This window comes from Podarcis cretensis (genome assembly GCF_951804945.1).
Source record: "Podarcis cretensis genome assembly, chromosome: 4".
NCBI lineage: Eukaryota > Metazoa > Chordata > Lepidosauria > Squamata > Lacertidae > Podarcis > Podarcis cretensis.
Genome location: NC_137173.1, coordinates 92,864,782 through 92,884,925, shown reverse-complemented (window position 1 = coordinate 92,884,925; position 20,144 = coordinate 92,864,782).

The following is a 20,144-nucleotide window of genomic DNA, read 5'->3' as shown; positions in this document are numbered from 1 at the left end:
CAAACATAATATCATGACCGATATCTTGTGCCCATTTAATCATAGCTGATTTCACCGTTTCATCCTGTGTATTCCATTTCAACAACAAGTTATACATTCTTGATAAATTCTTAGTATTGGGTTCTAACAATTCTGTTTCTAGTTTTGACCTCTCTTTCTGGAAACCTATTTTCCTGTCCTGTTTGAATGTCTCATTTATCTGATGATAATGCAACCAATCTCGAACCTTGGGCTTTAATTTCTCGTAACTCTGAAGTTTAACCCTTTCACCATCATATTCTAGAATTTCATAATATTTTGGCCATTTAGAGTCCATATTAAGCTTTTTTTACTTCCCTAGCTTCCATTGGTGACACCCACCTGGGGGTTTTACTTTCCAACAAATCTTTGTATCGAATCCAAACATTATACAATGCTTTCCTTACAATATGGTTTTTAAAGCCTTTGTACACCTTTGCCTTGTCGTACCATAAATATGCATGCCAACCAAAGCTATTGTCATACCCTTCCAGATCCAAAATGTCTGTGTTCTCAAGAAGTAGCCAGTGTTTCAACCAGCAAAAGGCTGCTGATTCATAATAGAGTCTTAAGTCCGGCAGGGCAAACCCCCCTCTATCCTTTGCATCAGTTAAAATCTTAAATTTAATTCTGGGCTTTTTGCCCTGCCAGACAAATTTTGATATGTCTTTCTGCCACTTCTTGAAACAGTCCATCTTGTCCAAAATCTGCAACGTCTGAAATAAAAATAGCATTCTAGGCAATACATTCATCTTAATAGTAGCAATTCGGCCTAACAAGGAAAGTTTCAACCTTGGCCATATTTCCAGATCCTTCTTTACTTCTAACCAACATTTTTCATAATTATCCTTAAATAAGTTCACATTCTTAGACGTTAAGTTTATCCCCAGGTATTTCACCTTTTTCGTTATTTCCAAGCCTGTTTCATTCTGAAATCTCTCTCTTTCTTCCATTGTTAAATTTTTCTCCAACACTTTCGTTTTTTGTTTGTTCAGTTTAAAACCTGCTACTCGACCAAATATTTCAATTAGTTCTAATACTCTTTTAGTGCTAGTGTCTGGCTGTTGCAGAGTCAATACTAGGTCATCTGCAAATGCTCTTAGTTTGTAGTGTCTAACTCCGACCTGAACTCCTTTAACCAACTGGTCCTTTCTAATCATGTTTAACAAAACCTCCAGGACTGATATAAAAAGCAGAGGGGATATTGGGCATCCCTGCCGTGTACCTTTTTCTATAAATATTTCTTCCGTTACCACATTATTTACAATTAACTTAGCTTTTTGTTTAGACTATATTGCACCTATACCGTTTTCAAAACCTTGGCCTACCCCCATCCCTTGGAGATTCTTTTTCATAAAACTCCAACAAATGTTGTCAAAGGCTTTCTCCGCGTCCACAAAAATCAGAACAGCCTTCCTGTTAATGTCGACTTCTAACAGCTCCAAAATGTCTATAATGTTCCTCACATTGTCTGACATATGTCTCCCTGGGAGAAAGCCCGTTTGGTCCTTGTGAATCTCCCCTATCAACACTCTTTTCAGTCTTTTTGCCAAAATGTCTGCAAAAATTTTGTAATCCACATTGAGTAAAGATATAGGGCGGTAGTTTCTAACCTGGTTCTTCTCAGTCTCTGTTTTCGGTATAAGTGAGATGAAAGCCTCTTTCCACGATTCAGGTGCCTTTTTCCCCTCCAGAATTTCGTTGCAAACTTCCTTCAGTGGTTGTATTAGCCATTCTTTCAGCGCTTTATAATATTTAGCCGTCAAACCATCTGGTCCTGGTGATTTTCCCCATTTCATATTCTGAATGGCACCCTCTATTTCTTGTTCTGTTATTTTCTCATTTAAGATCCCTTTACTTTGTTCTGAAATTTTTGGTAGACCGTATTTTCTAATAAATTCTTCTATTTCTTGTTCATTGACTGGCCCTTGTGCATACAATTTCTTAAAAAAACTTTGAAAGCAATTACTTATCTCATTAGGTTTGTGGATAATTTTCCCATCCATTTCTAGACTTGTCACAGTGTTCAATTTCTGTCTTTTTTTCAATTGCCATGACAGAAGTTTCCCACATTTATCAGCTGATTCAAAAGTCTTTTGTCTCATTTGCTTTATCTTCCATTCTATCTCTTGATTCATGAGCTCCATGTATTGCATCTGATAAAACTTTATTTCTCTCAGGATCTCATGGGACTTTGGTTTGGACCTCAATTTCTTTTCTCCTTCTTTTATTTTTTCTAGGATTTTTTCTTTCCTCTCATTTTGTTTCTTCCTCTTTATAGAGTTCTGTTGAATTAGGAAACCTCGCATCACGGCTTTACTCGCGTCCCAAATTATTCTTTTCTCCACTTCTGTTCTCCAATTTATCTCAAAGTAATCTTTTAATGTTTTAAGGGCCTTCTTATAAATCTCTTCATCTCTGAATAGGGTGTCATTCATTCTCCATCTAAAGGATCCAGTTGTTGTTAGTTTCATCTCCATCTTCACAGCGTTATGGTCGGAGCAGGTTTTTGGGCAGATTTCTGCTTTTTTTGTTCTTGACGCCAGGCTACTAGAAATCCAAATTTGGTCGATTCTTGTCCATGTCATTTTTGCTTCAGAGAAGAAAGTTCCCTCTCTCTCAAGAGGGTTCCTTATTCTCCATATATCAATCAGGTCCATAGTTTCGGTCATTTCAAAAAAAGTCTTTGGTAGTCTCCCTTCCTTTGAAATCACTTGTCTCTGTGCTTTATCCATGTTTGTGGAGACGACTCCATTCATATCTCCCATCATTACGATTTTATAGTCTAAAAAGTCGATTAATGTCTCATGCAGCTTCTTAAAAAATTCAGCCTTCCCTTCATTTGGGGCATATACTCCAACTATCAAAATCTTTTCTCCTTGAATTTGTATTTCAATTGCCAGGTACCTTCCTTGTTCATCTTTAAATATGTTTGCAAGAAACCCATATTGCCAGGATACATAGGAAATTGCTGATAAACAAGAGACTTGGACAGGAATTTATCTCATCAGATAAAGTGAAGAAAAGAGGTGTTGTGATTTATGCAAAGGAAAAATTGGCTCTAAATAAACAGAAGTTTATGTTCCAATTTAACCCTGACTGGACTCAGTATTGTACCAGGTAGGGCCTGGGTGGTGGCAGTGAGAAATAAAGTGGTGGCACAGGGATTAATAGATGGTGAAACATCCGGGGACCCTGTGTGATCGCCACAGTGACCTTTATGGCCCTGTGGGAATTTGGTTTCCCCAGCCTTAGCCTGGGTCAAGAACAATTTCCCCATGTCATGTTGCATATACTCAGCATCTCACTTAAACTTTTAACTATTAGGTGTGCAAAGCCCAGCAATGTAGATGCTGTTCACAAGCAAGTGCAGCAATCAGGTTTAAGTGAGCATTTGTCCATGTGTATGCTATTCTTTGCTTATCTAGCATCATATTTACATTAGGCCATAGATATCATCTAGGAAAATATTTTGTAATTAGAACTCCACGAAAGCCAACTTCTGATCAGATAGAACAGGGATTGGAACCTGTGGCTCTCTGGGTGTTGTTGGACTACAACTCCCATCATCCCCGAAACTAGCCCTGCTGGCTGTGGCTGATAGGATTTGGAGTCCAACAACATCTGGGAGACCACAGGTCCTGCATCCCTGAGACTGAATTATTGCGTGGACAGGCGGTGTCTCCAGATCCCGAGCGGTCCCCCCCCCCCCCGTCATGTGGAATAATGACTCGAGACAACATGCTATGGGATTGAATTGGCCACAACTTTATTAAATTTCAAATGTGGGTAGACCTTGGCTCAGGCATTGGGCGTTCTTCCTGCAGCCAATCCGAAGCCATGGACGGTTCTGGGCAGGCAGCGATGCTGGTGCGGCTTTGGATTGGCTGCAGGAACTTCCTGCAGCCAATCTGAAGCCTTGCTGCCCGAGGCTGAGGTAAACCCAGCGCGACCATCGATCGCAGGTGGGCGGGCGGTGGGTCTGGGCCGTGCCATGGGCGTCATGATGGGCACATTGTGGGGCTTAAGTCGGAGCTTGGCGTGCCTGCTGGCCCCATGCCTGGCACCTGGCTCAGCACTGCTGCTGGTGGCGCGCTCAGCGGCTGCGCTGGAGCAGCTGGAGGGCGAGCTGCACACCACCTGCCCGGTCCTCCGCATGCGCAGCCTGCCCACCAACCTGCCCTCAGACGATGGGCCGCAGCGCATGGTGCATGCCGCCTGGGAGCTCCACGGGGACAGCCCGATGGGGCGGCTGCTGCTCGCCAACAATGCCAGTGAGCAGGCGGTGCCCAGACGTGCTCCTGAGCACGCGCAGAGTGCGTTCCTCTTCTAGGTCCGGAGGCAGCTGCAGGACCAACTTGCAGGATATTTATATTTTTCAAAATAAAGTCCAGCCCCCCACAAGGTCTGAGGGCTAGTGGACCGGTCCCCTGATGAAAAAGTTTGCTGACCCCTGGTGTAGAATGAGCAGCTGCTTCACTGCTGAGTGATTTTGTAAGGTAGCTGAATGGGTGCCCATCATTTGCAAGGTGAAATATAGGCTGCGTCTACACAGATATATATATATATATATATATATATATATATATATATCTAAAACGCAATGAAAATGCTATGGAAAAAAGTTGTAAAAATATACATGCAATTTGCCATAGAGCTCTACAACACCATTTGGTGTCACATTTTTATAACAAATGTATAACGTCATAATTGCAGCTGTGTAGCTGAGTCCACATATAGCTAAAAGTGAAGACAAATTCAGCCTGCAGGCTTGCAGTCCACCAGACTGTGTATATCTGATGTTCCCCAGTTCTGGAGAAGATACTTTTGTTCTTGTGAAAACTGGTTGCATAAGATATCTTCCTTCCATTATGCTTCTTTTGCTTACCAATTCTACATTCATCTCTTAGTTTTAAAAGGATGGAAATAAGAAAAGAAAACAACAAAGAGGCTGCAATGGGTAAATGCACCATCTGGACATCTTGACTAGGAAACCACTATAATAAAGAAAGAACAAGATACTGTTCCACCCTCATATAAATCTATCTTCACATTCCTAAAACTGCCTTTCTGGAGACAGGCAGTATTACATACCATCGTATAATGTGCAGCTTTAGAAATCTGCAGCAAGCCGATGCCTGAGAACCAATAAAGAGGAAGAAAATGTGTGCTATTACACATCTGTGGGTTCTGTCCCCCTCCTTCATGCCTAGATATTTTACTTTTATTTTCTACAGTTCTGTGAGTTTGAATCTGTTAATTGATGTCGACTTTGGAAACCTGAGAATCCCAGCTAACAATTTTAACTAGGTAAGGGCCAGTGAAATTTCACAAATAGAACAGTGATGGAGTAATAGTGTGTCTCAGCTCTTCCCTAGATAGTTTATGATGTTCACCACAATATGGGATAGCTATAAAGTGCCGCTACAGCACAGGGCTAGAGAAGATCTGCCCTGGCAGTGAGTACCTGACCATCTGTGTACTTTTTGTGTTCTCCTTGGACGCTGCTCCTGAGACAACCAAGGCCTTTCCCTAAGTGCTGGAAGAAACGCCTTTTCCCCCAACAAAGAGACAATGCTTTTCGAAAAGACATCATGTTTTGAAGCCTTTTGCACCATTGACTGACTGTGTCAGAAGACAGAAACCCCTGGCATATATTGATGGCAGGGTTGCCATCGGTGAGGTCGCCACGAAAGAGATTTCCCTTTGGGGAAATCATTTGGGAGTCTTTAGGGTGCTACTACCTTCTGTGGAGAAGGAGTCTGGGTGGTGTTCCTGCCCAGGTGAGTCCAATGAAAGTTGCCAGGTACCCTTAATTTGACAGCCTGAAGTTGGCAAAAAGCTGGCCTTCCCTGGGTGTGAGACAGGGCAGCTGCTTTATGTATGTTATCATAAAAAGGTAAAGGTAAAGGTACCCCTGACTGTTAGGTCCAGTTGCAGACGACTCGGGGGTTGCGCGCTCATCTCGCTTTACTAGCCAAGGGAGCCGGCGTTTGTCTGTAGACAGCTTCTGGGTCATGTGGCCAGTATGACTAAGCCGCTTCTGGCGAACCAGAGCAGTGCACAGAAGAAGAAGAAGAAGAAGAAGAAGAAGAAGAAGAAGAAGAAGAAGAGTAGTAGTAGTAGTAGTAGTAGTAGTAGTAGTTTGGATTTGATATCCTGCTTTATCACTACCCAAAGGAGTCTCAAAACGGCTAACATTCTTCTTTCCCTCCCTCCCCCACAACAAACACTCTGTGAGGTGAGTGGGGCTGAGAGACTTCAGAGAAGTGTGACTAGCCCAAGGTCACCCAGCAGCTGCATGTGGGTCCCCAGATTATGAGACTACCCTTCTTAACCACTACACCACACTGGCAGTGTTTACCTTCCCGCCGGACTGGTACCTATTTATCTACTTGCACTTTGACGTGCTTTCGAACTGCTGGCTTGGCAGGAGCTGGGACCGAGCAACGGGCGCTCACCCCGTTGTGGGGATTCAAACCACCAACTTTCTGATAGGCAAGCCCTAGGCTCTGTGGTTTAGACCACACTGCCACCCACGTCCCTCTGCATGTTATCATATTATATTGCAAATCACTTTTGGGTGCCTTGTGGGAAGTGATTCATAAATAAAATAAAATAATTGATATTAATAATATGGTAGCAGCATGCCACCATTTCCTGGACTGCTAGTTTATTGTAACTGCAGACTGCAAAATGTTAGTGGAGGATCACTTGGCCAATGTATGCTGCTTTCCTTTTTCCCCCATCCCTTAAACTTCTTTACTGCAGTGGTATTTTTTTCATCTCTAACCCTGTCACCTTTTGCTCTGTGTGCTTCTGTCAGCCTCCTCTCAGTCTTCCTGTTTCCGCTGGGACAGCTACAAAGGGAAGAAAGTGATATAAAAACACTTGAGGCAGAACAGGGGAGAGGTTCCATCCTTCCTCTTCTACATGAAAGCAGCCAATAGGAAGTGTGCGCATGGAAGCAACAGAAAACTGGCATAACTTTGCTCGATAATAGCTCCTAGGGACTCTACTTTCATCATGTCTGCAAGAGATGCATTAGTCGTACACCAGGAGGCCTTTTCAGCATCTGGTTTCAGTGGCTTGTTCTCCTGAAGGACAGATGTCACCCAGAATGGAGAAAAGACAAGACTGAAAAGGAATTGCATGCGTGCATAGCTAATAAATGAACACATTCACTTTCACATTCCTTCAGAAAGGTTAGCAAAGGTTTCTTTGAATCAATGTGAAGATACTGAACAGCGGCTGCTCCACAAGCAGAGCAGCACAGCGGCTCTGGGACTGTGGAGTGGGTAGATATGTTGCCCTTCCTGCTTCTCATTCCCCCCCTCATAATATCTCACAGGATCTCATGAGTCAGGCAGTCGAGTGGGTAACAGTCTCGGTTGTATGGTGAATCGGGACCATTTTGCCCCACAAGCTTAGCTGAAGAGAATTCTCCTCTCAACAGTTCTATCCAGACACCTGCAAAGTGGATGCAGCTTGGTGGGGAATTGTGCTTGGAGCCCCAAAACCCATCCCCCATGGAAATAAAGACACAGTGGAGACAGAATTTAGTTTAAAGGTTAATGGGCAAATTTTGGCCAAAACTTTATTAAAATACACAAATGTGACTGGTTTAGGCATTGGTATCAAACTATATCTGGCTCCTGCCCCACCCTGCAGGAAGCCTGGAAGGGTAAACATCAATGTATATAGACTGGTCTCACCCCTGGGGTTCCCAGGGGTCCTGGCATGGCCCTAGCCCCTCTCCGGGCTTCGGACGAGATCCAGACCCCCAGATTCCTTTAACGGAATACCCTATTCATTGGAGGGCAGGTGATGGCCACACCTCCCCTCCCCACATTCCCCTAAACCAATGCCTAACCGCCAAACCTTACAAAGTTGTGACGATTGCTAAGAGGTAGGCAAAAACCAAGTGGCCCGTGCCAATCTGCCACATTGGAAAAAAATCCTACCTGGCCCCCATTCCAAAAACAGGCGACCAACCGAAGTCCAAAGCAAGGCCAAACACGACCTAATTAATGGGTGGGTGGGCGGGTGTTCGGCAGCGCAAAGCAAAAGGAGGTCCCTACGTCGTGCTGCCAAATAAATACTAACCTTGCCACGCTTGTGATTGGTGAAAGGCTATTGGCATAACTGTGGCAACACCAGCTTGGAGCGGGGCAAGGCCCGCCCACAAGCCGGTTAGGGAAGAGTTTCAGGGCCAAGCACAACATGGACCCTCTGTTAGGAGGATCCAACTTAGCAAAGCCATGGCATGCTTTGTGGTTTCCCAGGGTAGCCTGGTGATCTATTGCCCCCTGGATCAGGTATGGCTGTGTAGACCTCTTTTGTCCAGATAGTATGCACTGGTTTAAAATGGCCAATGATGCCTGGCTTGGCAAGCTATGTTCTAGCCTCTGTTTGCTTACAGAGGTAGGTGGGGTCCAGTGCGGAGAAACCGCCAAGAGTGCCTCCCAGCCACTGAGCAAAGGCAAATTGGAATGATGATCTGATCCTCACTCTACTGCTCTGCCAACCACATCTGCTGTATAATCAATGAAATTGTGACCTAATTTCACCCAACACTTTTGTCCAGCGTGAATCATTCATGCTGCAGCCACAAGCTGCAAATCTGCAGCTGCTAGAGAAAAGGTTATAAGAAGAAGTGAAGGGGCAGGCCAGGCTATGTGACACCATTATTCTAAAATAATATGAATAATCGGATTATCTTGATGAGAAGTGTGAGAAATACTGAACTGAATATTGTTCCGTTCTTATATCTCTGCTAAATGAAGTATTGTGAACTGCTGGGGGTGTGGGGGAAGGAGATCAACGCCCGATGCATGTAATTCACTTGCCAAGAATATGGAATACAGCAGCAATGGGTAGGGCAGCAATCCTACACAAACTTCCTTGGAACTCAGCAGGACTTAATTCTAGTAAATGTGGGAAGAACTGTTTGAAAAAATGCAAGCAAGAGGACTCGTATCAACCCCTCTGTGCGCAAAGCCCAAGAAACTTGCAGCAGGTCAGAAACAGACTCTGGGGACATGTGTAGGGTTGCCATACAGCCAAATTTTCCCAGATATTGCTGGGATCCAGCAGTCAGAAACAGAGTCTTGAATGTATGGCGACCCATGTCGAAAGTGTAGATTTTGGCATGTATGGCAACGCTACCACAGTGTGAGTAACACAGAAAGTGGTCAGGAGACAAGACTCTGTTGGACACATGTGTATTAAAGTAGACCCCAAAAAATCAACTTTATTGAGGACTTCCGGGTTGGCGCCATCGCCGAATGGCGGACTCCCTCCGAGCTCCGGAGGGAGTCTGCTCAGCAGGGGCTGGGTTCTACCGCGCCGGCGACGCGGGGACCCTCAAAAACCATGGGCGCTGAAACCCATGGGCATGGTGACTCGGCTGGCACCGTTTGCGCCCCCCCGACCATGCGAAGGAGCCTTTTTAAAGGCTGCGGAGTGGGTGACAGGGTGGTGGTGGTGCTGTGAGTCCTCCGCTTCCCCTGCCGAGCGAAGCCGCATGCCATTTGGCGGAGAGCGCTGACTTCTTCCATTGAAAATCTGGACTTAAAAGAACAACCCGTGAGTAATTGGAACTTGGATTAAAAAGGGGATTAATTTTTTTCTTAAATTCGGAGCGAGCGGGGGAGGTATAAAAAGGAAGTCAACCTCCCCCCTGTTGTAGAGGAGCTAAAGCAAAGGACCTGACAACTAAGATCGAGCGCAACCTTTTCTTTTGATAAAGATATTAATTTCGCGATGGAAAATTATAAGCTGGGCTGGAGGAGAAGAGTGGAATGTGAATTAAAATACAACACCCCCCCCCCGGAAGCCCCGGGAGCGATCCGTGAGAGCGCCTGGAGAGGAGAAATAGAGGTTTTGACAGCTGTCAAAGGAGCCGCCAAAACTGAAGAACAAAAAGAGAACTTTGTTACGAGGACTTTGCTGGTTACATTTGTTATAAATTGGATATAAACTGTTTAAAACAAGGAATAATAAGTTACTTTGACTGGTGGGTGAGATCGGGAATGAAACTGAGTTACTATAATCCCTCTAGAGGAGCTGTGGGTTATTACAAGTATCGCTGGCATAGAATTTGAATCGGACATTTTATCTCCTGGGAAACTGCAGAAATGGAACACTATTTTGTCTACAGAGGTCTACACACTAAAGGAGACAATAGATTTATCTATTGAAGAATGGAAGGGACTTGACGTAATGTTTTGTTCCTGAATAGCAAAGCCTCTGTAGAGGAATTACAAGCTTTTTGGAATTAGAACATTTGTGCAGGAGAGCAGGGGGAAAAAAAGAAAAAAAAAAAAAAAGAGGAGAAGAGAGAACATCCAGAACAACAAGAAAAACAAGAACTGGACAAAGTTGGAAGATAGACCCTTTCTAAGATTGGACATTTGAAATTAAAGATGATTAAAAGACGGTAAAGATTACTAAAAAGACGGCAAAGCGGACTGGTGAAGGATTATGGCTTAGATTATGGTTCAGATGTGGGAGCTCCAGGAGACAGTGGATTTGATGGACATTGGGAACGCAACCGGGAAAGGGGGGAGGGAAATTTGGAATCCAAAGGGTGTTAAATTATATTTTATTCTTTTTTAAATTCTTTTATGTTAATCTGTATCTTATATTAAAGAGGGGAACTCGTGGAAGGGAACAGGTCAATTTTAGGGGATGGGAAAATATTTTTTAAATTGGGTTAATGATAATAATTTTAAAATTTGGGGTAAGAATTTGTTGAATCTATTTGAAAGAATTGGAATACAAGAGGGGGTGGGGAGGGGGAAGTCCTGGAAAGATGATATTGAAAATAAGGCCTTAAATTTGGATGTTTTTCTTTTTTTTGTTATATTTGAAAATATTTAATAAATATTATTAAAAAAAAATCAACTTTATTGAGACTTGGCCTTTATTTGGCATTATCAACATAATAATGCAGATTCATCTGTCATGTTCTTACTTAATTTCATGAGTATCTGTACATCTTTTGGTATATTTATGTCTCAATCCAACTAAGTTGATTATCTTTAGTTGGCTCATGCCCTATAGTTACATTGCTTAATTTTTATTTGTTTGTTTGTTTGCTTTTTTTGGTTTTTTAAAATACATTCAGCCAAAGTAACATAAAGCTAGTAAGAATCTTCCACAACAGCAAAATTCATCTCAAAATTGTTTGATCCACTTCCCTGCAGCTTCTCTTCTGAGCGATTCCGTTAAAGTTAGCAACTTTGGAGAATCTGCTTTGCTTTCATGGGTATATTGGAGAAAAATCAGTGTGTTATATGAGAAGGCATGAGCCAATGAAGCATATATAGCTTTCAGAAAAGATGCTTGTGGTTAGTACAGCTATAGCAACATATTTATTCTATTTTTTAAAGGAAAGAAAAATAATAGATAAATGGGGAGGGATGTTCAATAGCAATATCAGTGTGCTTCCCCTTCTTTTCTGTATCCCTCAACTGCCGTCCCAGTATGGCTTTCTATGAGTAAAGCTGCACCACGGTCCCAATTATGCACTACCTGCTGCTACTTGGATTAACAGAAAACACTTTTCAGAGGGAAATTGCTTCCTAATTACTAGCAAAAAAATTCAAGTAATCGGAACATCTTGAATCTTTCAGAACGGCAAATGCACTGCCATTCATGCCACCTCCCTCCCCCAAAGAACACGGACATTACAAAGGCAGTAAACAGAAGTACTTTGTCATTAAATATATATATAAACATGCACATGCTTCCTAGAGGCCATTAAAATCAATTTCCCTGGCTCATGATGAAATATGTCAGAAGATGAGCTGTTATTGTGCATGAGGCATCCTCCCACATGCACAGCTGTGTGTGCGCCAGAGGAGATGATAGCTCCAGGGCTCAAGAAACCTCTTTCCCACCCTCTTCCAATGCTAGTACTCAGCTGGAAGCAAACAGGGATGTAGCTGGCTAGGTGTAACTTCTTGGCTAGAAATATTTGAATGGAAAAGGTGATATCTGCTGCATATGGAGGAGTGCACCACACTGGCTCTCATTCCAGTGAGAGTCATTCCATTGTCACTTCCTGGTTCGCATAGAGAAGCTGTTTACAATGGAGTCCAGAACTGGAAGTGCACAGTGGTACTGTCAGGATGCTGCCAGCGGCTCCTGGCTGGTTGCCTAGGAAAATATAAAGACAAGGGAAAGTTTCTTACTGTCCTTTTTTATTTCAATATTACAGAGAGAGGCTATAGAACCCAGCCTCTTTGATAATGGCGTCCCAAGTGAATCTCTACCTCCTGTCTCTCCCACTTCTCATTTGTCACTTCTATGGGTCCTGCTATGTGCCCTCTGTCTTTGAGCTCTTTGCTCTCCTACTTTTAAGGCTCGCCGGGTTCTGGGAGATGGAGGGTCTGTAATACTTTCTAAAGACACTGTGTCAGCCAGCTGCCGTTCCAGTCCTGCCTCCTCCTCTCCCATTATTTCCCAACTTTCCCCCTCATCTGTCTCTAAGCTGTGACCTTCCTCAAACCTCTATTGTCAATCTATACTGTCTTCCTCTTCCTCCTCCCTGGACAGTCTTCACCATTCCTCCTCTGCCCAGTCCCTGACAGATACTGAGACAACACCAGGTGTTGAAATTTTGCAGCCCTCATAATTTTGCACCCAGGGCAACTGCCCCTGTGCCCCACCATGCTATACCACTGTGCCGGAGGGGGGGTGGAGGGCAGAAAAGTGTTGGGAGGGTGGTGGCAAGATGTTGTGTTCCATTTAGCTCTCCCACCTGCTATCCTGCTGCCCTTCAGAGTTTTTTTTCCAGCTGGAACTCATTTCTGGCACCTCTCTGGTGGGCACCGTTGCCATTATAAGAGAACATGTGAGGCCTTCATGTTGAGTTCTGACACCTCTTTTTCTAAAAAAAATAGCACTCTTGTCCTACATTTATGTGGTGGATGCTGTCTCATCATCAGTGTGGAATTTAGATTCAACTCCCAGTCAAGTTGGCTTCTGTACCTATCATGGGAGGGGGCCATCTTGTATTTTGTCTCAGGAAGAAAAATGTCGTGAGCCAGCCCTGTAAGCAGTAAAATGGTTTAGGTGATATTCATTGGTAGTCCTTTCTTCATGGACATAAACATCTATGACTGGAGAACTAGATGGTGCAGGGTATCATTGATCTGTTGGACCTTGCACCAGCTTCTGATACCTTTGACCACCATGAGAAGGTAAGTTCTGTTGGGTGCTGGATGGTTACAGCAGGTGCCAGTTCCTTGGGTTAGAAGTGGGGTCCCCTCTACCCCAGGAATTCAATTACCCTCTGGTAAATGTTCAGACTGGATCACAGTTTATTTGTGACCTATCTGGTTGTTTAATATACTCCCCCCCGCACTGCGTATAGATACTGCATTGGAATAAATGGCAGAATCTACCTGGAAATACCTCCCTCCCAACCATGATGCCTTGACATCCTTTATAAAAAAGATTTGCAAATTACAGCACTGGTTGTGCTACATCAGCAAGCAAGCAAGCAAGCTCTCTTTTGGCTGTATAATGAAAGTATCCATCAAAGTCTCAGATTTTTGTATGGAAATTAAGAGTGTATCAGTCAGTCAATCAGTGTCCTGATTTTTCAAAAAGAAAGAAAGAAAATTAAAGTTTAGAAGGGACTGCTTGCATTATGTATAGATGGTTAATGTGTCTGCAGAGATGATCACACACTCACTCTTGAATTCTCTCACTCTGCAGGAAATAAAGGGGGAAATGTATAAAAATTAATTTTAGGAATAGATTATTTGCATTATGTATTGATGTGTAGTTTACAGCAGAGTTTACTGCGTGTTTGCAGTTGTTTGCATTCCCATTTGATTTGTACAGTCCACATCATATGTTTTATCAAATGCCATTCTCAATGTAAATTTGGCTTTACCTTATATAGAGATATACTCAGGGTTGCAAACAATTTGCTTTGGAGTTTTTGCATAGGTGGATCAAGACTTACTTTCTGCTACCATTTTCCACCTTCACTACAGTGCTTTTCCTGTCATGCTTAAAACTATTTCCAGGATGCTCCTGAACAGATTAGCATGTGTGTGTGTGTGTGTGTGTGTGTGTGCGCGCGCGCACACACACACACACACACACACACACAATTTTAATCCCTTAGATTTGCACAAAATTAGAAAACTGCACAAGCAAACCACAGTAAAAATTTCTACACCAGATATTACTGAGCAATCTGAAAAGTTTGTGCTTTTAATATATTTTCTGGTGCTGCTCTTAACATTTCCGGCTCACTCCTGAATGGAAGAATGTGTGTTTATATTTGTGTATTCCCTCAGATTTGCACAAGACTGTCCATGTGTTTTTCCAGTGCTGTTTTGAAATCTGCATTTACAGAGTCAGGGTTGTTAGGTGGCAGCAGGGAGAGCGAACCAATGGCAAGACCAGCGCAGCCAGCTGGGTGCCTTTCAAATGCCATTAATACCATGAGCAGTGCATTGAAAGATCTTGAGAACTTCTGTACCCGAGACCCTGCTCCAGCCTGACCTAGATGGGATATTTTTTGCATATCTGTGTGTATGGCTAAAACCAGTGTTCTCCAAGTGAAACACTTCATCAGTGAAGTGTTAAGGGTGAAGAAAAAGATGTCCAGTGAGCATTCTCTTTTAACACATGCTTTTTTATGAATTGCACATGAGAGGGGAGTCCATTTGCTACCAACATTTCATGTAGATCTATGCCTGTGTGCAGTGACATCTTGATTCGGTTCATTTTAGATGACATAATGCATACCATAATAAAATGGAAAGCCATTTGAGAGTTTGGGCACAATGATAACGAAGAATAAACATGTCATGTAGTTAAAGGGTTAATTGAAACTTGTTTTGGTTCTAATTATAGCAGGGCAGCCCACAGGAATGATCTCATGATGAGATACACAAGTGAAGAGAAAGGAAGCAGAACGAACAAGAAAAGGGCCATTTTGCTAAATCACCCCTGAGCTTATGGCTTGAAGAATCCACAAAGGTCTGAGGGGTGTCAGTTTCATTATAGTCAAAGACTTGCAAAAGAAACTCAATGGCAGGCCACCCAATAATTTGCATGATCATTTAGAATGCACAGACCAGATATTTTTCTGACACGATCATTAGCCACTCTAGTATCTGTCTCAGTTCTCTGTGGATCAGTAGTAATTGCATGCTCAGAGTAAGAAAACAAGGAGCATATCATTAGCTTTTTTTCAAATAAAACTAATTAGAGGGAAAATAACACAGCAGTGTTTGTGAGAGTGTGATAATTAAAAAGAAGAGGACAGATAATCATACAAGGGTAATTAAGTGCTATCAGGTAAGAAAGATTGATGTTGCATATTAAATCACCACAATTGCTGTTTTAAAATCTCATCTTTTGGAAGAGGGGCTGCCAAAAATCTGGTGGTAACAAAATTTTGATGAATTCCTAGAGATTGAGCTGAAAACTTACCAGAATCATTTGGCAAATTTGGCAGGTTTTGATGTGCCTAGGGTTTAATTTCACAGCATGGGGTGAACTTTCCAGAATCCAGTGTTTTACAAATTTGGATCTGGAAGTTACACATATTCAAACCTGATTTGAACTGTTTTATCAAATCTTTTTATATCGTCGAAGAAAGTGTCTCCACCCATCTTTATGCTTCCATGCCTTCATCTTGGATGCAGTATCTAGAAGGAAGTTATATAACTATAAGTGCCATTCCAAACTTTTCCGCTGTTGTTTTGTGAAGAGAAGGAATTGCCCTAATTCATGACAGTGTGATTCCCAGGGATATTCTTGGGGAAAACGATATCTGCCTCCACTGGGCAAAGCAGACAACCTGTCCTCCCCCACCCCACCCCTGGGTGTCATTCCCACTGGGGCATATTAGGAAGAATAGTGGCCTCAGTTTCCACTTTATATAAAGACAAAACTCTGCTGCCTTTTCTTTATTGTTAAGCACCCACCAAAAATTCTGAGACTTCCGGGTTGGTGCCTCCGGTAATGGTGGAATTCCTCTGATCGGGAGGAATTTGCCCCGTGGAAATTTGGGTCTGGCCGTCACGGCGAAGGCGGAGACCCGCAAAAAATCACAGGCAGAAGAAGCCTGTGAGTGTGGGATTCGACGGGCACCTTTTGTGCCTCCCCTACTCACGGGGAAACCCGGTTTCGGGGGTCCAGAGAGACGTGGGGTGAGCGGCGCGGTGTTTCGAATCGTCTGCTTCTTCCACGGAGCGAAGCCGCATAGCTGTTGCCGGAGAGCGCTGACTTTTTCCTGTGGACAATTTGATTTTAAAGTAATTACCCGTGAGTAGAGCTGAAGCGGGAGAATTGGATTTCTAAAAGTTTAATTTGGTATCATAACGGGGAGGTTCAATACAGGAAGTCCGCCTTCCCCTTTTGTAAATAGACTGAAGCATTGAGGCTGCAAGCTGAAGCCTTGGAAAGCCTATTGTAAAGGACTAAATCTCCATCAGTAAAGAACATAACCCCCCCCCCCCTTGGAGGCAGGAGAAGAGAGGGGGAAGTTGTGAACTGAATATGCCTGCGGGAGAGAGCGAAGAGAGTTAAAATACCGCCGCTCAGACCCTGGAAATGGGCTGCTAGCAGGACTGACGTTCTTTGGAAGGCTCTCTGACAGCGATTAGAACATTCGTTGACAGCTAGCTAATAAGAGAAATACATTGTTTTTACTGTCTCCGTCTGCTTTTAAAAAGGAGTAAAAGTAACTGAAAATTGAAACTAACTTCATTGTTTGAGCTGTGTTTAAAAGAGGACATTATTGACTAATATAAGCAGAAACTGTTTCCCCCTAGAGGAAGCTTTTGAAACTGTTACAAGAGCTGGGCTGGGGAATTTCCAGCTGCAAGATAAAAAGCTGTGAGACTCTGGGACTGACCTTGAATCGGTTAAGTGTTATGGCAAATGGAAAGGAAAAAATGGACTAGTCAGTTCCTGAAAAAACATTAAGGTCTGGGAGGACTTGGCAGCAATCTAGGAGAGCCTCAATATCAGGCCCCCCTGCTTCTTCCGCTATTGCTTTTGTAACAGTACATTTAAAATCAAGAGGAATGTCGACAGAAGAGGTCTTAGCGGTTGCATTAAGTAAGATAAGTGATTCACTGGAACAGCTTAACAAGAAAATAGATGAGACAAATGCGAAAGTGGACGCTGCAACTATTAAAATTGACTTAAATACAGAAAGTATAAATAATCTGGGACAAAAGGTGAATATCAATATAGAAACAATCAAGAAATTGATTCAGGAATCTACTTTGATACGGCAGACTGCGGAGGAAGCTAGGGAGAAAGCTGTTGCTGCTGAATGTAAAGTAACACAATTGGTGAGAGAGAGAGTCCCAGGCTTACAGAGGCAACTTGATGACCATAAGTCGATGCTTGCTATGATTGAATTTAAAGAAAAACAGACGAATTTGAGGATCAGAGCCCTACCTGAATTGGAGAAGGAAAGTTTGATAGACTTTTTCACACATGAATTTGCTGATTTTTGGAACTTGGATCTGGGTCAAGAAGAGTTTAAAACTGTGAGGGCCTTCAGATTTGGAAGAGGAGGGGGAAAAGAGAAGAACAGAATAAGAGACTGTTGGCACTACCAGAAGAACTTAGAAGTACAACAGCCAAGAGTGGAAATTTTTAAAGACATCCCGAAATACCTTTTGGATCTTAGGTCTAACTACGGAGATTTGGTTGCCCTGCTGAGAAGGAATAAAATCATCTTTAGGTGGGAGTTTCCCCAAGGTCTACTCTTCAGCTTTAAAGGAAGGAAAATAAAAATAAGATCAGTAGAAGACAAAGTAAAGTTTTTGTATAAATACAAAGAAGATTTGCAGAAGGGACTTGGAAAAGAGCTAAGAGCATCGGACAGAAGATCACCAGGTTGATGGACTATATGGAATTGGCAGAAATGACTGGCAGAATCCGAGACCAGGGAGAAGAGTCGGTGGAATAAGATTGGAAAAAAGTTTAAAGACCATTTATAGAAATATTGTAAAATTAATGAATGTTAGAAAAATGTTGGAATGAAGCTATATGGCTTTAGTAGAAATGTTATAAGGAATTAGGTATAAATAGATTATTAGAGTATTAAAGGAAAAATAAGGTTAGAATATGTTAAGATAATTATAGGACAGAAAATAGAGGAAGATGGAAAGGAATTGCTGAAACAATTAATAGAAGTGGAATACAAAAAGGGAGGTGTGAGGAGGTCGTTGAAACAAGTGAATGAAAGATAAGATACTGAAATTGTAGGATGTGTGCTAAACTGTTTTTGTCTTGTTTTGTTTAGTTTATTGTGTTAGTATTGTGTAATTTTTTATATTGTATTGTATTGTCTTTTTTTCTCTTTCCTTTTCTGTAGTGTTTAAAAGTAATAAATATTATTTTTAAAAAGATTTGATCCATCTTAACCCACCCACCCAAAGTTATCTAGTTTCGAAAGATTTTGGAGGATAGTTTGTCTCTTATTGTGTTTCCATCACCACCTCTTAAAACTCAATTTTGCCTATAAGTAAATGCATAATCCTTTGCCCTTGTATAGTGACTTGTTGTTCGCAAATCATTAAATGCATCGTGGTGAGATCTGCATACTAATTTTTGTATTCATTATTTGCAGTTCTAGCACAGGATTAGAAATGCCTGCTATTTACTGGCACCCAGAGGTACTAAAGCCTGTTTCTGGCAGATTATCCAGCTTGTTAATTACCTGCAAAAAGTGGTTTGAGAGAATTCATTACCTGCTTAAAACCCAATAATTTCAGGGCAGCGAGAAACATAATTCTTTTGTCTGTAAACAAGACTTATGCAAAGAAGGAAACATTTTGCATCTCTAACAAGCAAAAGGGTGAGTGGAAACTTATTTTGCTGTTATTCATATGTGACCTGAGAAATGGCAGTTGAATCTTGCCAAGTAATCAAAGAAGTCACACATTTGTACTGCTCTGTAAAAGGACACATATCTGTTCAATGATAAATGTTTGTTTGGCATTCGGGAATCGGAAAATGTAAATGCTGAAATCAGAAAGCTTAAAACAAAACTAGTAAATATTTGCTACACACACACACTATTCTATCAGTTTGGAACACTGTGTTGCACAAATGCCAAGGTGGTTACTGGATTTCAACTAAAGTGATGTCCAAAGTGAATTTGGAGGTTCTACCAGCAATGAAACTTCTGAAATTTTTTCAGGGAAGCCAGGGAAGCCAAGTCTGGTCATGTAACAGAGCTTACTCTCGCTCTCCTCTCACTTCCAATCTCATGCAACTTTCCAAAGCTGCTCTGGTTATTCCAGATTTGGAGATGATATGGGGATTGTGCAGGGACAGGAGGGAGTGAAATTCCATTGCATGGTCATGAAATTGCTCTACTCATGGAATGACTTTGTTGGATTCAACCCAAGAGAATGCACCAAAATTTAAAAACATGTGCAGGGGAGGGCAACTAAGATGATCAAAGGTCTAGAAGCCAGGTCTTATGAGGAACATTTGAAGCAGCTGGGTATATTTAGCCTGGAAAAGAGGAAACTGAGAGGAGATATGACAGCCATCTTCAAATATCTGAAGGGCTGTCACGTGGAAGCTTGTTTTCTCTTGCTCTGGAGAGTAGGACTTGAATCAATGGCTTCAAGTAACAAGAAAGGAGATTCCACTAAAGATCAGGAAAAACTTTTTGACAGTAAGAGCTGTTCAGCAATGGAACACTCTCCCTTGGGTGGTTGTGGACTCTCCTTCCTTGGAGGTTTTTAAGCAGAAGTTGTCATGGATGCTTTAGCTGAGATTCCTGCATTGCAAGGAGTTGGACTAGATGACCCTCAAGATCCCTTTCAACTCTACAGTTCTTTGATTCTGTTCTATGAAATGCTCTTATAAAGGAACTCTTGACTACTGTTGTTGTTTTTTAAAAATAATTTTTATTCATTTTTCAAACACATAATAAAAGCAAAGCACAAAACAGAAAGTCAAAACACAAAACAAAAACATACAAAACATTTAAACAAATATAACTTCAAAATTGTATTTTCATACCCTTCTTTCCTTCGACTTCCCCATACCTCCCCATCCCTGCATCCTTGTTTTATGATTCTTTAGCAACCCTTTGGTCAATTTATCCT